Consider the following 16,162-nt stretch of genomic DNA (forward strand, 5'->3'; position numbering starts at 1 on the left):
ATGTTGGGGTGTTGCAGGGAGCGTTGGATGCCGTTGGGTGCCATGTGTTGAGTAGCTCAGTGTCACCTGGCAAAAGCCTTACCTGGGGCTTTGATATTGATGCCCCAGATGTCTCTGCTCATGTTGTGTTTTCTGCCCATTTTGTTCAGTTTTCCTACATGGAGTCAAGGGAAACATCACATGCAGGGAAGTGAATAGGTCTATCTGTCCAAGTTATAGCTATAATTAACTTGTTGACCTGCTGCAGCCCAGAACCATCCATGACAATTGATTAACGTGGTATGAATGAGCCCATCAGATCCCTGTGGTGGGACGGCCGTTGTGCATGGGTGTCTGCCAGCGTGGAGCTGTGGCCTCTGGGGAGGTGACATTTCCTACAGGTCAACGTGAAGGGGTTTGGACAGCCCCTGGGGACACAGAGCCCCAGAGCTGCTCCGGTTCTGGGTCCTACTCCATCACTCGGTCCCCTTCCTCCTGGTTCTGCCAAAGCCATCAGTGTTCCTGTGGTGTGAGCTCTTGTCCTTGTGGGATGGGGTGACAAGGGGTGGGCAAGAGGGGACGCTCAGACTATTTAATGTCCCTTGATAAGCTGGTGATAGTCTGTGTGCTTTGCTTCTGAGTCCATGTCCACGATGGAGACATCCCAGCCCCACCAAAACCCCAAGTTGTTTCCCAGTGAGCCAGATGGTGGCTTGTTTGGAGGACTAGACCCCAGAAAAAGCACTTTTCTGATTTGGCCCGTCTTTAAATATAGCAGGAGGTTCCTAGCATGGGAATCCATCCAACTTACCCATTTGCACTGGATTTATTTGCTGGAAGCTGGTGTCCATGCTGCCTGTGGGCAAAGCTTCTGTCCACCCCTGTCCACACGTGTCCAGCTGAAGCAGTTCCATGTTGTTGGCCATCCTGCGACAGCCCCCCTGTCCCATCATGGTGAGCAGGGACGGGGGGTGGCTGTTTGCACCCCATCACATCTGTTTTCCCTTAGCCCAGCTGATTTATACACGGCCTCCAAAGATTTACGGCCGTCTCCTGGAAAAAGGGAGCGACCAGTTTCTGGGATGTCACCACGGGACGCTCTGCTAAAGCCTGTGACTGTGGAAACTTCCACCCCAGAGGAGGGCAAGGAAATTCCTTTGCGAGTACAAAGTAAGGTAAAGATCCTATGTGCGTGGTGAGTTGCTCTTCCCCCCATTGTTGAGCTATTTTAATGAAAGGGAAATGTCAGCAAAAGTATGTTTAAAAAAAAAAAAAAGTCACTCGCACATCACTAGTTTTAGAAGAGGAGTGCTCTGGGCACCTTCTTTGCTGCCGAGACAAGAAAATTAGAGTTGTCCTTTTTTTCCCAAGTAATTACAGCCCCATATTTTGAAATACCCGTGGTCTTTTCCACATTGAATCATCAGTGTGGACCTTTAGAGCTGGATTGAATTCAGCTGTGCTTGAAAGGGTCCATCATTTGAGACTTCTAACATTAAAGATCTTTGCAAATTAGTTTTGCTCTTGCCATGCTGAATTTGTTTGTGTAAAAAAACCTCAAAGGCTGCTTGCACTTGGTGTTTTATAGACTGAGCTCCTCTCTCTGTGAAGCTCCTCTGCTTCGTGGGGAAGAGTCAGCTCGTGACTAACGAGGTTTTTAACGCTAAAACCTGGAGGAAGGAAAAGCTGAGTGTAGCTTTTCAAAGCCATCAAGGAAACTGGTTGCCCAGGGCTCATTCCTGGTAGGAAACTAGTGCTGGAGCTCCATCAGCCACACATCTTGCATGTGCTGGTGTGCACTCTGCTCCCCCTGTCCTATAACACACGTCTGAGGATGCTCTTCAGCCTTCTGTGTGCCTGCATGGAGGCAGGAAGATAAATATATATAGATATATGTAGATGTAGCAGGGGTATAACTGGCTTTTTAATGATGCTAAGTAAGGCTTGTCTGCAGAACTGGGGCAGGTTGGCCACCCGGCCAGTGAGATGTGTGGGGCTGGGAAGGTGAGCACCTCTCCTAGGAGGACAGGCTGAGAGAACTGGGGTTGTTCAGCCTGGAGAAAAGAAGTCTCTGGGGAGACCTTAGAGCAGCCTCCCAGTACCTGAAGGGCCACCTACAGATGTGGAGAACACATCTGTGTTCAATGCAGGAGCTTCGTTCCTGGTGATGCTTTTGGGCTGCCTGATCTCACCAACAGGAAGGGGGTGCCCCGGTGATAGGATCAATCAGGGTTTAAATGAGGACAAACCAACCGACACCAGACCATTTCTGAGAGCCAGAAGATAATCCCGGATCAGCTGCTCCATCCCTGCCTTGCAGAAAACCTTTGTTTCTCTCCTCTTCCCCCCCTTTTCTCCCTCTCATTGAGATTTGTACACAATATTATTTCAATCCTGATTCTCTGGCCCCTCCTTTTCCCTCTCCCCTTCCCTGCAGGCCCTGTTCCCCCCACGCAGGAGGAGCAGCTGCCTGGAAAAGCCACTTTCCCCTCGGAGGCAGCACCAAGCTGCGCGCAGGGGCCAGGCGAAGGCGAAGCTGGCACGGGGCATTCTCGACACCCCTGCTCTCCCAGCAGCAGCCTCCAAAATGTCTTTTTTCTTTATTTCTCCTGGCTCTGTCCCCTTTGAAATGGGGTGTTTTCCCACCCAGGGTTTTGGGCTGGCTTCTGGAGCCGTCCCCACTGTGGAGCATCACTCGGGTGCCCGTTGCGGGCGGTGGGACCGGGATGCGGGATGTGCCACCCGGCTCACGGCCGTGGCTGGGCTGCCTCCAGCCATAACAGCACAAGCTTGCTTTGATTAGAGGTTTGTTAAGACATAGTGCTTATTTGTTTCTCAGGCTCTTCCACGGGCCGGGCTGGCTCGGTGCAGGCGCCTGGGTTTGAGTGCTTGTGGCGTGTCGAGCACAGGGAGCCTCCACTGGGATTTGGAGCTGTGTTTTCCACCCCGTTTAAACACCCGGGAAAGTCTTGGATATTCAGAGGATGCTTCCCAAGGCAGGCAAGTTGAGGATTTAACCTCAAACAAAATTGATTAAAGCATAAACAACTCACACCTGGCTGCTGCCTTCAGTACCAAAAGGCTAAGCACCATCTCCATCCTTCAGTGCCCCGGAGTGGTGCAGGCAGCACAGACTGGAAAACTGGGAGCTAAAACATCCATCGGGATGAATGGCTTGGCTCGGGCTGCTGCTCACTGAGGCAGGGCTCTGCCAGCTCTGGTCCAGACCTTTGGATGGCAAAAGGAGCAGCAAAGAGGAGCTGGATTTTTCCTGCAGAATGGAGCATCCGGATGCTGGTGCAGTGTCTCTCCCGGTGGGGTGCTGGGGTACCCCCCTCCCCGAGCCACCGGGGGGAACAGGATCAGGCCCCGGCTAGAGGAGGGGTCCAGCAGTGCTTGATGAGAAAATACGTGGCTTTAGTTAGGTCTGATGAAAAAAAGAAATGCAGGTGCTGTAGAGGAGGGTGAGTGCAATGACCCGTGGTGGTTTATTGCCTTACTGGAGGAAAAGAGCCGGGTGAGTGTATGGACCTGAAGGAAAGAGCACAGGCTTATCTTGGCGCTTTTATTACTTAATTCTCCTATAAAGTTGCATTTAATGCTTGTGTCATGTGAATGAGCTGAAATATTGTGTAAGACATACAACGTGCAGGCAGCAGAAATGGTTTTCCAAAGTCCCACCTTAACTGAGGGCACAGGGACAGGATGGCATCTCCTCAGTGTAATGCTCCGGCGCTGCTGCTGGGGGTCAAGCCAAATCATATAGCACTGGAGACTCTTTTGTGGTCTCCAAACTGGCTTGGATTGGTGCTGCAAAGGCAGCAGCGAGCATTACATGCAGAGCCAGACTCGGATGTATCAGGTCACCCTGATACCTTGAATTATTTTGTGGTGCAATGAAGCAGACGGTGATGCGCGGAAGAAATTCTCAACATTTCAACATTTCAGAGCTTCAAAAACAGGGCTTTTCTGGCTAGCCCGACCTGGTAACTCTCTGCAAAGGGGGTGATGAGGAAAATGCTTGCCTGTGTGTGCCAGGATGCCTGCGTTCCCCTTCGAGTGCTCTGACCATTGCTCCCTTCCCAAGGTCCCATCCAGCCCGGCGGCGTTCCTGCAGCGAGGAGGGGGGAAAAAAAGAAATCAAGGCTGGGTGTTTGGAAATAAGGCATCTTGAGTACTGCCAGAGCGGTGCCTCTCTGTTTTGTGTAAGGCTATGGGTGTTTATTTGAGGGAAGAGCAGCTCAGCCAAACATCTTGCTTTTAAACTTGACTTTGCAGCAGTCGGAAAGATGCCTGGAGCTACGGCTGCGTGCAGCCTCCCACCGCTGCCGGTGCGAGTCCTCAGATCTGGGCACGGGTAGGATTTGCAGCCAGGGCTTAGAAACGGGCTGAACCCAGGTCCTTTGGGGCTTTCTGCAGCATTAAAAACCTGCGACTGCCTCATCTTGAAGCGGTCGCTGTCAGAGCACAGGTCCATCGAGGTGTCCAGCATCAGGTGAGGAGCTAAGTGTCTCGCGGGGCTCTGAAAATCCCACCCCTTCCCAAAGGAGGGTGTTTGAGCCCTTGAGTTTTGAGACAAAATAAAAGGCAGCGGGAACTGCCAAGTTCAAGGAGGGGAGATCTTGGTTTTTGGTCAAAACCGCTGCGTTTTTTTCCCCCCTTGTTTCAATCCCAGGCGCAGCCCTGCCAGAAACTTGGCTCAGCTTCACCAGCAGACTTAGGGACGTATTTATGTTTCGGGGTTTGTAAGGAAACCTGAAACCAGGTGAGTTTGGCTGAGGGAAGGCGCGTGGGGCTCTCCCCCCGTCCTCTACCACCTCTGCGTGTCATGCAGAGGAGTGCAGCAAGGATGTGCGTGAGGGAGGGTGCAAGCAGGACTTATTTTTGAAGATGTCTTTCTTAGCAACGGGTCTAAAACAGAATCAATGGTCTGCTTTTTACATTGCATGTGAGAGGAAACCCTTTTTCTGCTGACGCAGAGACCCTTTCGTGGCTGGGATGGGTCTCGTTAGAAGCAGCTCTTATTTATAAAAATTAATTCTGAGCTAGGGGGTACATGAGTATGAGTTGTAACTTTGCCATCGAAACACCACAGCATCGTGTGCTTTCAGGCTACTGAAGACATCCTTTAGTTACATAGGTATAGATTAATGCCACCAATTACATACCAATTTTGTGTTTGCAGATAGAACGGTCCACTAATGTTTTTATATTCACAGTCCATTTCCAGCTCAGTTTCATATCCAGAGCAATCTAGGAGGATGACACATTGCCCATAAGATTTGAATTCTCATCGTGAGATGTTGCAGGGAGAAAGAGCCACTTTAGGGCACAGTTCATCTTCTCTCTGAGGAAGAGGTCTAAAACAGATGAGTTGTGCCTCAAAAGTTTCCATCATTCACTGCTGGGGAGTGCAGATGTGAAGGTCTGGGCTTGCTTGCATAGACCTGGGATGCCATGGTTTATCCTTGTGTCAGCTGAGCCAGTGGAGAGGATTTGAGTGGTTGTGAGGCGTGTGAAAATACACAAAATGCCTATTTTTAAAAGAGGGAAATAGACCACATTGGCCACTGAAACGAACGGCAAAGTTCTCCGCGACTTCAACCAGCGCTGGACTATCTCCATTGTTTAATAGCGGTCGGGAGCATGATGTCATGGGCAGAAAATAGCGCCTGTTGTTATCAGAGTAAAAGTTTAATTTCTTACAATCTTTTCCTGGGCTGCCGCCCCTTCCAGCCTTCCCCGCGGGAAGCTGCGAGCAGAACTCCAGCCCCTTCCTGATTGTTTTTCCAGCTCCATTACACAACGCGCGTTTGTTTGGTTTTGCAAATTGGTCATGAGCAGTGTCAATAGCTGGAGATACACAGAAAGGGGAATGGACTTTATTTGGGTTTTAGGGCCTTCTAAATGAATAGTGCCAAAATAAATACGGAGTTTTATACTGGGACGCGCTAACTAAACAGCCCTGTGAGGTCGTGGGGAGAGGTTCAGTGGAGTACAGCAGGGATGAAACCATCAGGGTACCCTGAGCGTTGAGCAGGACTTGGGATTCATGAAGACTAATGTCCCCTTGGGTCTGGGTTGTTGTTTTTTTTCTTTAATGATGGATTTACAAGGAAGTACATAAGAGCTGGTAACAGCACGCTGGGTGACTTAGTCCAGTTGCCTTCTCTCTTTAGAAACTGCATTATATTTATCAAGCTCTACCTTAATAGAACTTATTCTTTGGCTACTGCTGTGTTGGCCTGCAAGGAAAAACTTTTCAGTGCTTCTACTCTGAATTGACTCATGGCAAGTTTAGCCCCATTTATTCTGGATCTCTCTATAGTAACTCATTCCTTTAAGCGTTGTGGCTGGGAGAGGGTAGGTTCGAGCTCCACCACATTCACAATGAGAATTGAGAATTGTGCTTCATGGTTGCATGAGTTGGACCTTCTCAACAAACTTGAGGACTTCAGAGGTGCACCTTGGTGAACAAGACATCCCAAGTCTGCGTGGTCCAAGCGTGGCTCCATAGTTGCATAGGCATTTTAAAGCTTCCATAGAATGGTTAGAGTTGGAAGGGATGTGGCTCCATAGTTATGTAGGCATCTTAAAGCTTTCATAGAATGGTTAGAGTTGGAAGGGACCTTAAAGATCATGGAGTTGCAACCCCCCTGCCCTGGGCAGGGACACCTCCCACCAGCCCAGGTTGCTCAAAGCCCCATCCAGCCTGGCCTTGAACCCCTCCAGGGATGGGGCAGCCACAGCTTCTCTGGGCAGTGTCTCAGATCAAAGGGGCAGCAAGGCACTGGTTTCTTTGCCATCGCTGTCACCTCTGAGTATTAAAATGATCTTGGTGAGATGCTACCACTGGGAAGCGGGGGATGGCCAAGATACCTGTGGCCAGACCCTTCCGTTGGGTACAATTGCATCATTAGAAGAAAGAATGACACTCAGACTTTAGGCTTATTGGAGCCTTTTCGTGGTGCCGATGGCAGAGCCGTACTCCGTGTTGGGATGAGTAAGGCTGACTTCATCACTGACAGCAGACTGGAACGGCCCGAGCGTTCCTAAAAAAGACAATTTGAACGCCCAGGCCAATTTCTGCTCTGAGTTACAGCTGTCTAAATACAACCACGGTGAAGTCAGTTGAGTTACTTTGAATTTCTGGTCAATATTTGGAGCAGAACCTGGCTGTCCCCATGTGCAGCGTGAAAGAATTTATTTGTAAGAAAAAGAGGAAAATATGATGGTGGTTGGAGAGCAAGCGTGGGCCACAGCGTAAGAGTTGGGCTACTCGGCTCCTTGTGAATTTTTACCGTGCTGCAGGAACTCTTTCCCTTTAGAAAACAGGTTGCCTCAAATAGCCGCGGTCGCTTGCTGAGGGCACTGGGTTATGACAATAAATAGAAGTGAACAGCGCTTCTAGAAATGCGAGGAATGTGAAAATGTTTAAATGATTTAGTACGAGAAAACTTTATTTAAACATTTAATCGAAGAGCGTGCTTTCATCTTTAAAGCATCGGTGTTTGAACTCCCATCCAAGTTTTTTCCGGACTTTTCTTTGCACTTCATCATACACAACAGAAAGCTGAACTTTGCAAAGGGAATAAACTTCCATTTCCTTGTTTCCATTTGTTGTCGTTGCCTCAAATACACCTAAATTACAGTAAAGAAGCTGTTTGGGGGGAAAACTGCTAAACGCGTTATTTCCTGCGCGAGAGAGGAAGATCTGCATTTATTTCAAGAATTTGAGCTGGGAAACACCGCGTCCGAGCGAATCTCATAAAAGCTGCATGGCTTTCCATATGGGAACCACCCTGAATGCAGATGTCTTAGTCAGCACAACATCTTTCTTTTTTGGGTTTTTTATTTTTTTTCCCCTAATGCAAGGGAATGCTCACCTGGGAGAAGTGGTGGATGGTGGGCACTGGTTTGGTTGCAGTCGTCTCTACTGGTGAGGGATGCAGGAGTGGGCTGTAAGGAATAATTAGGCTTTGTTTCGACCCTGCCACATGGCATTAGGGAGAAAAAAAAAAAAAAGAAAGTCATTTAACACTTGAAATGGCTGAGTATTAGTGGATGATTTTGGACTTACGTAAGTTTTGCCCAAATGACATTAAGTCCAGTGCTGCGGTTCAAAGAGAAAAATCTCAGGACTTCTCTCCATAATGCTGTCCACCACACAATGACTGTAAATAGATTTTTTTAAAAAAAAAACAAACAGTGACACTGGAGTTACACTTAACCTCAATAACTTGTTGCTGCACGTAACCATGGTTTGGGGGGGATGAAGGGGATCAGCTTAGTAATCGTTTCCGTAGGATTGTGACCTCAGGGCCCCTTGGGTCCAGCATTAGCATTGGAAATGTCCCTGTTTGTGTTCTTAAAACCGTCTAAGCGTGTGCCGCTGCGATGGCCTGCCGTGCTCCGGTGGGGAGATTTATGCTTCCTAAGTACATTGTAAAAATTTTATAAAGTAGCTTAAATATTTACACAATAAGCATTTAAGGAAACAGTTACGTCTCTAAAGGAGCTGCTGATCCTTTGGGTCCATCAGACCGTGGACCCGGGGTGTTTTTTAACTGTCTGACCTCCAGGAATTTCTTTTTTTCACCTATCTGTTTTTAAGCAGACAAACAAATGGAAACTCATACACAGGAACCTATAAATAATGTTAATGACCTGGCTTGTATCCTCAAAAGCCAGGAAATTTAGGAACATGACGGCGAGCTGGCCCTTGGCTCACCGAAGGGTGGGAAGTGTAGCTGGGAGGAGATGGTGGTGAGGACAGCGTGGGTCCTGGGGGTGACACGTGTGTGTCCCCAAACAGGGAGGTGTGATGGCCACAGCCACCCAGCCCTGGCAGGAGGCACCTTGCTGGAGGTCTTGTCTCCTTGCAAGGTTTGGTTGATGACTTGGGGGCTCCTCATCATGAGGTTTGGGGTTTGAGTGGAGCCAACAACGTGGTCTGTAGGTGGCTGTGTTGACTCTGCTGCTTGTCCTGATGCACGAGGCGTCCACGACACCCGCAGTTGTTGCACAGTGGGTTTTGAGAAGGCATCAGCATCTCCAGCACTTTGACCCTGCCCTTCCAATTACTCTGATTATCAAGTCCTGCATCCCCCCAGCATCCCTCTTACTGCTGGGCGCTGGGGTGACTCGTGCCACGTGGCTGGACGTGACTCGGGGTGAGCTTTGGTGGCAGACAGGGCTTTGCCTGCTCTGCCTTGCACTTGCCCCAGGACAACAGCCTTTCTTCCGCTCCCAAATTCAATCCTGCAACGCCCCAGCGACGCCGTGTCTCTAGCGTGCCTCCGAGGTGCCCGTGCAGCTTTCATCTCTTGCTTCATCTGGCAGGAGGACACGAGACTGCCCCGTTTTCAGCCCGGGGAGCTGCAATCTGGCCGTAAGGCAGCGCGTGGAGGAGAGTAGAGGCCATTCCCTTTCATTTAGGGCTGGCACGGGATGGATGCCCCCCTTGGATAGCCCTGGATCAAAGCCTCGCTGAGTTGGTGGGTGCCCCCCGGGTCTCCTCCCCACCGTCACCCACCTCCTCCTCCTCCCCTTTCCACGCGCTTCCTGAGATGCACAGAGTTTGGGGCTTTTATTTTTTATTTTTTTTCTTTCCCCTCCCGCTCGCACGCCAGCGGATGTTTAGATCGGAAAGGAAATTGGATCGCTGTTTTCTCGGCTCCGCATGCAGCAAACAGCCCTTCAAAATAACTCGGGTGTCGTAAGTGCCAGGAAAAATAGCGAAGCCAAAACGTTGTAAGCAAATAATCGGTCTTTCTGTTAAAGGTCTCCCCTTCAGCTCCGAGTTTGCCTATCAGACTGCCTGGTTTTTAGGTTTTGTTTTGATGTTTTGCAATTATTTTCAAAGCCAACTGATCCCGTATGTGCTGGACAAGAGGTTTTACTGATCCCAGAGTGATTTCCAGGCGATTTCCCCAGGAGAGCTGAGCTTTGGGGTAACAAATTTTAATTGCTGTAATTCAGGAGCTAATATTTGGACCCCAAGTGCCAGGTGCTACCCTGGAGGAGGTGGCCCTGGGGGACAGTGCCTTCCAGGGTGTCCCCGCGGCGGGAGCCCTCCTGGTGGCCAGCTTGTCCCCTTCCCCTGCAGGGAGGGCTCCCGCAGGGGCTTTTGGCTGGTGCTGTGGGAAGAGCACAGCCATCCCATTTCCAGGGTGTCCCCTGCAGTGGGAGCCCTCCTGGTGGCCAGCCTGTCCCCGTCCCCTGCAGGGAGGGCTCCCGCAGGGGCTTTTGGCTGGTGGTGTGGGAAGAGCACAGCCATCCCATCCTGCACATCCCAGCCCCATCATCTGAGTCACCCTGCCCAGGAAAGGTGCTTGACAGGCTTGGAAAAGTGGCTGGAAGGGCTGGTGATGCCCTGCCTGCTCCCTGCCCGCCCCAGGAGATGCCAGGACCAAGGACTTGGTTGGGGTACCCAAGCAAGAAGCCCAATTGATGCCACCCCATCCCACCCCGTGGCACCCAGACCCAACCAGGACCATGCCACCCGCAGGGATGGGGTTGGTGCCACCAGCCCTGTCACCAGGCACCGGCCCCTGGTCTTGTGCAGGGGAGCAGGGATGTGTTTCCAATGTAGAAAGAGATGAAGTGTCGCCCGGACTGAGCCATTTCCCAGCCCCGAATCCATCCCATCCCAGCTTTCCCACTGCTCAGCCTCCAGGCAGAGGGCTAGCTCCATGCTGACTTGGGCTACAAACCCATAGGGGTGGACTCCAGCCCCGAGGACCCCACAGACATTGTCACCCATCACCCCCCCTCCACCACCCCCTCCGTGCTGACATCCGCCTGCTCCCACGGTGGAAAATCCTGGATTTTGCATGTTTGGTGGGTTCTGTAGAGAGGATGCAGGGCCGGGAGCAGGTCCTGCTCCCTCTTCATCTCTCCGGGAAAGAGCTCGTTAGTTTTAATGATGGCAGACACTGTGGTGTGCTGAGGTGGGGAGCAGGGGGAACAGGTACTTTTTTTTTTTAGACTTGATTTTTATTTTTTCGTTTGGAAATGCAGCCTCTCGCAGTCGTGCTGTCACAGTTAAAATAAGGTTTAAATTACAGGGCTGGCTGTGGCTTTTTCCCTTTCTTTCAGAATTTTTGCCAACTTGCAATTTACTTAATGAAATCCTGCTATTTCGTTTAACAGGGATATTTTTTGCAGATGTTGATTTAACCCAGCTTTATAAAATATGTGAACTGTGCAGTTTCTTTCCTATTTTTAACAATTTAAAGATTCTGGTGCAGGAACTTGATGGCGTTTAGAAGATTGGTAGCGTGGGTTTGTTTGTGTTGTGCAAACACCGGGATGGAACGGTGAGGCTTCCACATCATCTGCAGCCCCATCAGGAACAGTCAGAATTGTTGCAATAATGAGCAAAAGTTGTCTGAAGTGGGAACTGTGTTGCTCGCTGGAGCTTTGGGAATGTTTTCCTGCAAAATATCTGACCCTGGTTTTACACTCAGTTATTCTTCAGGGTGTTTACACGGGGGTTCCTTGCATTGGTGTGGACATTTCATATATATGGCCTATAGGAGGATGGAGAGGATAAAATTGGTTTCTCTCAGGCTGCTGACAGGCTGCCTTTTTAATGTGTAATACCAGGCGTATTTCCTCCCAATAACGCCTTACAGTATTTTTTAAAATCAATTTCCTTTGAGGAGAGGGGAAGAATTTGATATTTCTCTTCTAGCGCTCGGCTGCGCTGAGGGTGTGCAGTCTTGAACTCGTTAGCCCTAACGAAGCATTCACATGCCTCTGTTAATCTCCCTGTCCTTGATGTACAAAGAGCCCGACCTGCTCTCCTTCCCCTTTTCCACTCGGTGGGAACGTTATTTACTTGGGTACTTCGTTTGCAGAGTTTATAACTGCAGCCTGTACCTTCCCTGAGACGTCTCGTGGAGGAGTTGCAACCACGAACCCTGCGTAGACCGGTCCTGAAAAAAAAGTTATTTTTAGCTTTATTCTATTTCAGCTGCCCTCCAAGAAAGAGGAGAGCTTGTCCAAGGAAGGTGGGAGGGTTTTTAATCTGAACGAAGACCCGTCTTGAGCTCTGCTCGTACACCCACAAATTATTTTAGCTGGGTTATACTGAATGAGCGTTACTGGAAATCAGGAGACCCGGAGCTAATTCTGGCAGCGTCTCTGCCGCGTGTCTCTGGCTGTGTCCGTGCTATAACTCATTAATCCTTTTCTCTTTGAACATCCCAAGTGAAGCTGGAGTATCGGGGTGTCTGGGATTCATATTAGTGCAGCAGGACAGGATGTATCCCGTGGAGTTCTGTGTGTATTTTGGTATTTTCCTATCTTCCCCCCCTACTCCCCCCTTTTTAAAAGAAACTGTGGTTTTTAGAAATGAAAACAAGTCCTTCTTGGCCAGGGAGGGTAATTAGCATGAGTCACCTCCACTCTCTGTGGGCAAATACAGGGTAAGGAATTTTGTCAGCTGGGAGATGACTGTGAGGATGCTGTCAGGGACTTTTGGAGGCCACACGGCGCTGCCTTGCCAGGCTGCAGTGATGCTTGTGAATTCTGTGGATTTCGTGCAAATACATGGGTTTTTATCCCATATCCCCTGCTTATCCCTTGCAGAAATTTCCTTGCTGTTTATCTGCACTTCAGTAGATTTACCGCACCGTCCCAGGGAGTATAAAACCAAGAGGAGGTATGTTTGGTTTCTGGGGTTGATGTTACCCCACGTTAGCAGAAATACACGCCCCGTTTCACATCTGCTTCTCTGGGTTGCTGATTTTTGGATTTTTTTAGAAAGAGAGGCAGGAGAGCCCTCCACCGTGGCACACAAATGGCACGAGTGTTACTGTCCATCACGTGGATGGTGTTGGGGGTCCTTCCTACAAATCAGAAGCTGATGGTGTGGCATCCTTGGTGCTTCGGCTGCGAATGCGAGGGACCAGCTCTGAGGCTTAAATCCTGAGCTGCTTAAGTCATTGTTTAGTCTTTGCTCTAAGTGGGAGTAAGAGCCCGTGGATGCTGGCCACCAGGAGTTGCCAGTGGAGCGAGCTGCTTGCTTGGAGCAAGGGCTGGAGCAGGCCCAGAAAATGTTTACACATAAATACATGAAGCAGCTATCGGAAAATCTGGCGTGTGTGGGTGCACACGCGTCGCACGCATCCCTCCCTCTGCACGTTCCCCCCGTGTGCGTGCCTGGGCGAGCAGGAGGGCAGGAGCCATCTCCATCCTCCCTGCCCAGCCCCTCGCTGAGCTTTTCCCAGGATGGAACTCCATCCCCATCCCTTTTAATTCCTCTCCCACAGACAGGAGCCCCACCACCTCCCTGTACAGGTTTATCCTTCCAGCGTGACCCAACTGGCATGCACACCAGGGGGATTGTTTTCCTTGCAAAGGCCAGGCTGGCACCCAAGAATCCTTTAATTCCCTGTAAAATTTGGGCAAATCCTGCAGTGGCAGGCGGTGGCAGCCCTGGCTCCCCGTCCTGCGGTGCCCCCTCAGACAGGGAGTCTCAGGGAGAGCTTTATCGGGAGAAGGATCTTGGGCTGTGGCTGGCAAGAACAAAGCCTGAATTTCCATTTCACTCTCAAATTCCTGTCTGCTTCCCATGTATTTGAGGGCACTGATGCCATGCTGGAGGGGGAAAAAAAAAAAAAAAACACTTTTTTTAAGGATTCTGGGACAGAACTATCAGGAAGGATCAGCCAGAGACCTTTTGGAGGGAAGAGGAGGTGTTGGGATGTGGGACCGTCTGGATACCATTGGGGTATTTGGGATGAAAACCCAAGATTTTTGTTCTCCCAGAGGTGCCAGGCTGGGAGGGCCAGACTCTGCACCCAGGGAGGAGCAAAGCAGCTCATTCCCAGCCCCTATAGAACTACAGAATCATAGAATGGTTTGAGTTGGAACGTTCCCAGCCCCTATAGAATCATAGAATGGTTAGAGTTGGAAGGGACCTTAAAGGGGCTCAAAGTCCCCTCCAGCCTGGCCTTGAACCCCTCCAGGGATGGGGCAGCCACAGCTTCTCTGGGCAACCTGGGCCAGGGTCTCCACCCTCACAGTAAAGAACTTCTTCCTGGTATCTAACCTAAATCTCCCCTTTTCCAATTTAAAACCTTTACCCCTTGTCCTATCACTGCACTCCCTGACAAAGAGTCCCTCCCCAGCTCTCTTGGAGCTCCCTTCAGATATTGGAAGGGGCTATAAGGTCTCCCAGGAGCTTTCTCTTCTCCAGGCTGAACAACCCCAGCTCTCTCAGCCTGTCTTCATAGCAGAGGTGCTCCAGCCCTCCCATCATCTTCGTGGCCCTCCACTGGACCTGTTCCAACAGGTCCATGTCCTTCCTGTGTCCAGAGCTGGACACAGTGCTCTAGGTGGGGTTTCACCAGAGCAGAAGGGCAGAATCACCTCCCTGGCCCTGCTGGCCACGCTTCTCTTGATGCAGCCCAGGATGGGGTTGGCTTTCTGGGCTACCAGTGCACATTGCTGGCTCATGTTGAGCTTCTCATCCATGAGCAACCCAGGTCTCCACAGCCTCCTCGGCGACGTTCTCACCAAGTCAGCATCTGGCTTCCCCAAGCAGCTCTTGTCACCTCCACATCCCTTCCATCCTGGCAGAAACCCCTTTGTTTAGTGCCGGGGTGAACCAGGCAGGGCTTTGGTTTGGTTACAGCCCGAGTCCTCGCTCCGCTGGACCATCACCCTCCCAGAAGGTGATTCCCAGGCTCCAAGTCCAGCACCCAACGTGCTCTGCCCGAGAGGCACGATGGAGGCGGGAAGTGGTGTTATTCCTGTTTCTCTTCAGAGGCACCTACTAATTAGTTTTCTGCTTTGAAGTGCTCAGCCGAAACTCCTCCATGAGCGAAAACTGTTATTATTTATTTACACCATTTTCCAGAGTCTCTCCTCCACCGCCGGGATGCTCCCATTCGCCACATCTCCAGCCCTCAAGGAGATTATTTCCCTCCCCGAGGGGCATCGGTCGGGATTTCTCAGAGCACCCCAAAATTTGCTTTGCCAAGCCGAAAGGGTTTCGAAAGAAGAGAGCTCAGGGGGTCCCGTGGGGATTTTTTTGGCCGGCCCAACTTCTGTCCAGCAGCCCCAGCCCGTAGTCGGATGCGGTCGGTGTAGCTGGGATTGCAGCTAAGGAGGCCCCCGGATTAATTAATAGCGAGGGCTGGCTCGGCGCCAGGCGGGAGCGGCGTGGGGAAGGCGGCGTTGGACGTCGCGGCGGCGGTGGCTATAAGGGAAATCTGCCACCGAGTGATTTATGGGGTGATTTTTTTTTCAGGCTCTCTGGGGAGGGGGGGAAAAAAAAATTAAAAAAAAAAAAAAAGGGAGGTTCGTCAGCAGGGTCAGGACAAAAAACATGAAGATGACAAAAACCACAAGACCAACCCAAAATCCAATCACAATCGAATGGGGGGGGGGGAAAAAAAAAAAAAAAAAAAAAAAAAAAGGGAGGGATCGCATACACGGTTGTTTGGAGGAGCTGAAAATGTACTCTGAACTTAAAAATGAAAAAAAAAAGGAGGGGTTTTTTTTTTCCCCCAAGTTTTTGGTCGCAGCATCCCCCATCCTCACAGTCGTGCCCCGCAGAGGGTACTTGGGGAATGAGAATTTCCCCCTCCGAGTGCAGCCCTGCCCGGCTGGCAGCGGGAGGCAAAGAAAAAAGGCAGCCCCAAATAGATGGTACTCGGAAGATTTTCAGCAAACCTCTCTATTTTACAGAAAATCGGGTAGTGGAGCCCTTCCCCTCTGCCTTAACCCTCCTGTCTTTCACCAGGTCGTTTCTCTCATTTTTTGGGTTGTTGGGGGGGCAGGGTGGGGGCACCCATGGGCAGGCAGAGGGGATGCTGCGGATGCTCACGGAGGTGCCGAGCGCGACCCTGGGATTTTTCCAGGCTTGGACTTACCCAGGGCTGGTTTCCAACTGTGGAGAAGTCTCAGCCAAATTCTGGTTGATGACAGGTCTGGTGCTTTCATAGTTGGCAGCCAACGTAGGTGATTACGTTCGGGGCTCCTTTTGAAGATGTATTTACATTGTTGTGTTAACTTTTACATGCCAGGTATAAAGCGGTTACGTGCACGGCCCAGGAACTTTAAAGCCGTGAACGTGCCCGTGAAAGCTGTGAGCGAGGGAAGCTGAGATTATATGGAGACTGTTCGACTCAAAAAAGAAAAAAAAAAAAAAAAAAAAAAAAAAAAA

At 50.4% G+C, this 16,162-nt stretch overlaps 1 protein-coding gene across 1 annotated transcript in view; it reads left to right on the forward strand.

Annotated features, from left to right (window-relative positions):
• Nucleotides 1-16,162, forward strand: part of SMAD6 (SMAD family member 6) — a gene marked incomplete at its 5' end in the record, with an annotated part of 44,275 nt that overhangs the window by 18,803 nt on the left and 9,310 nt on the right. The gene's annotated exons all lie outside the window — the stretch shown is intronic.

This window comes from Calidris pugnax, unplaced genomic scaffold (assembly GCF_001431845.1).
Source record: "Calidris pugnax isolate Ruff unplaced genomic scaffold, ASM143184v1 scaffold187, whole genome shotgun sequence".
NCBI classification, from domain to species: Eukaryota; Metazoa; Chordata; class Aves; order Charadriiformes; family Scolopacidae; genus Calidris; species Calidris pugnax.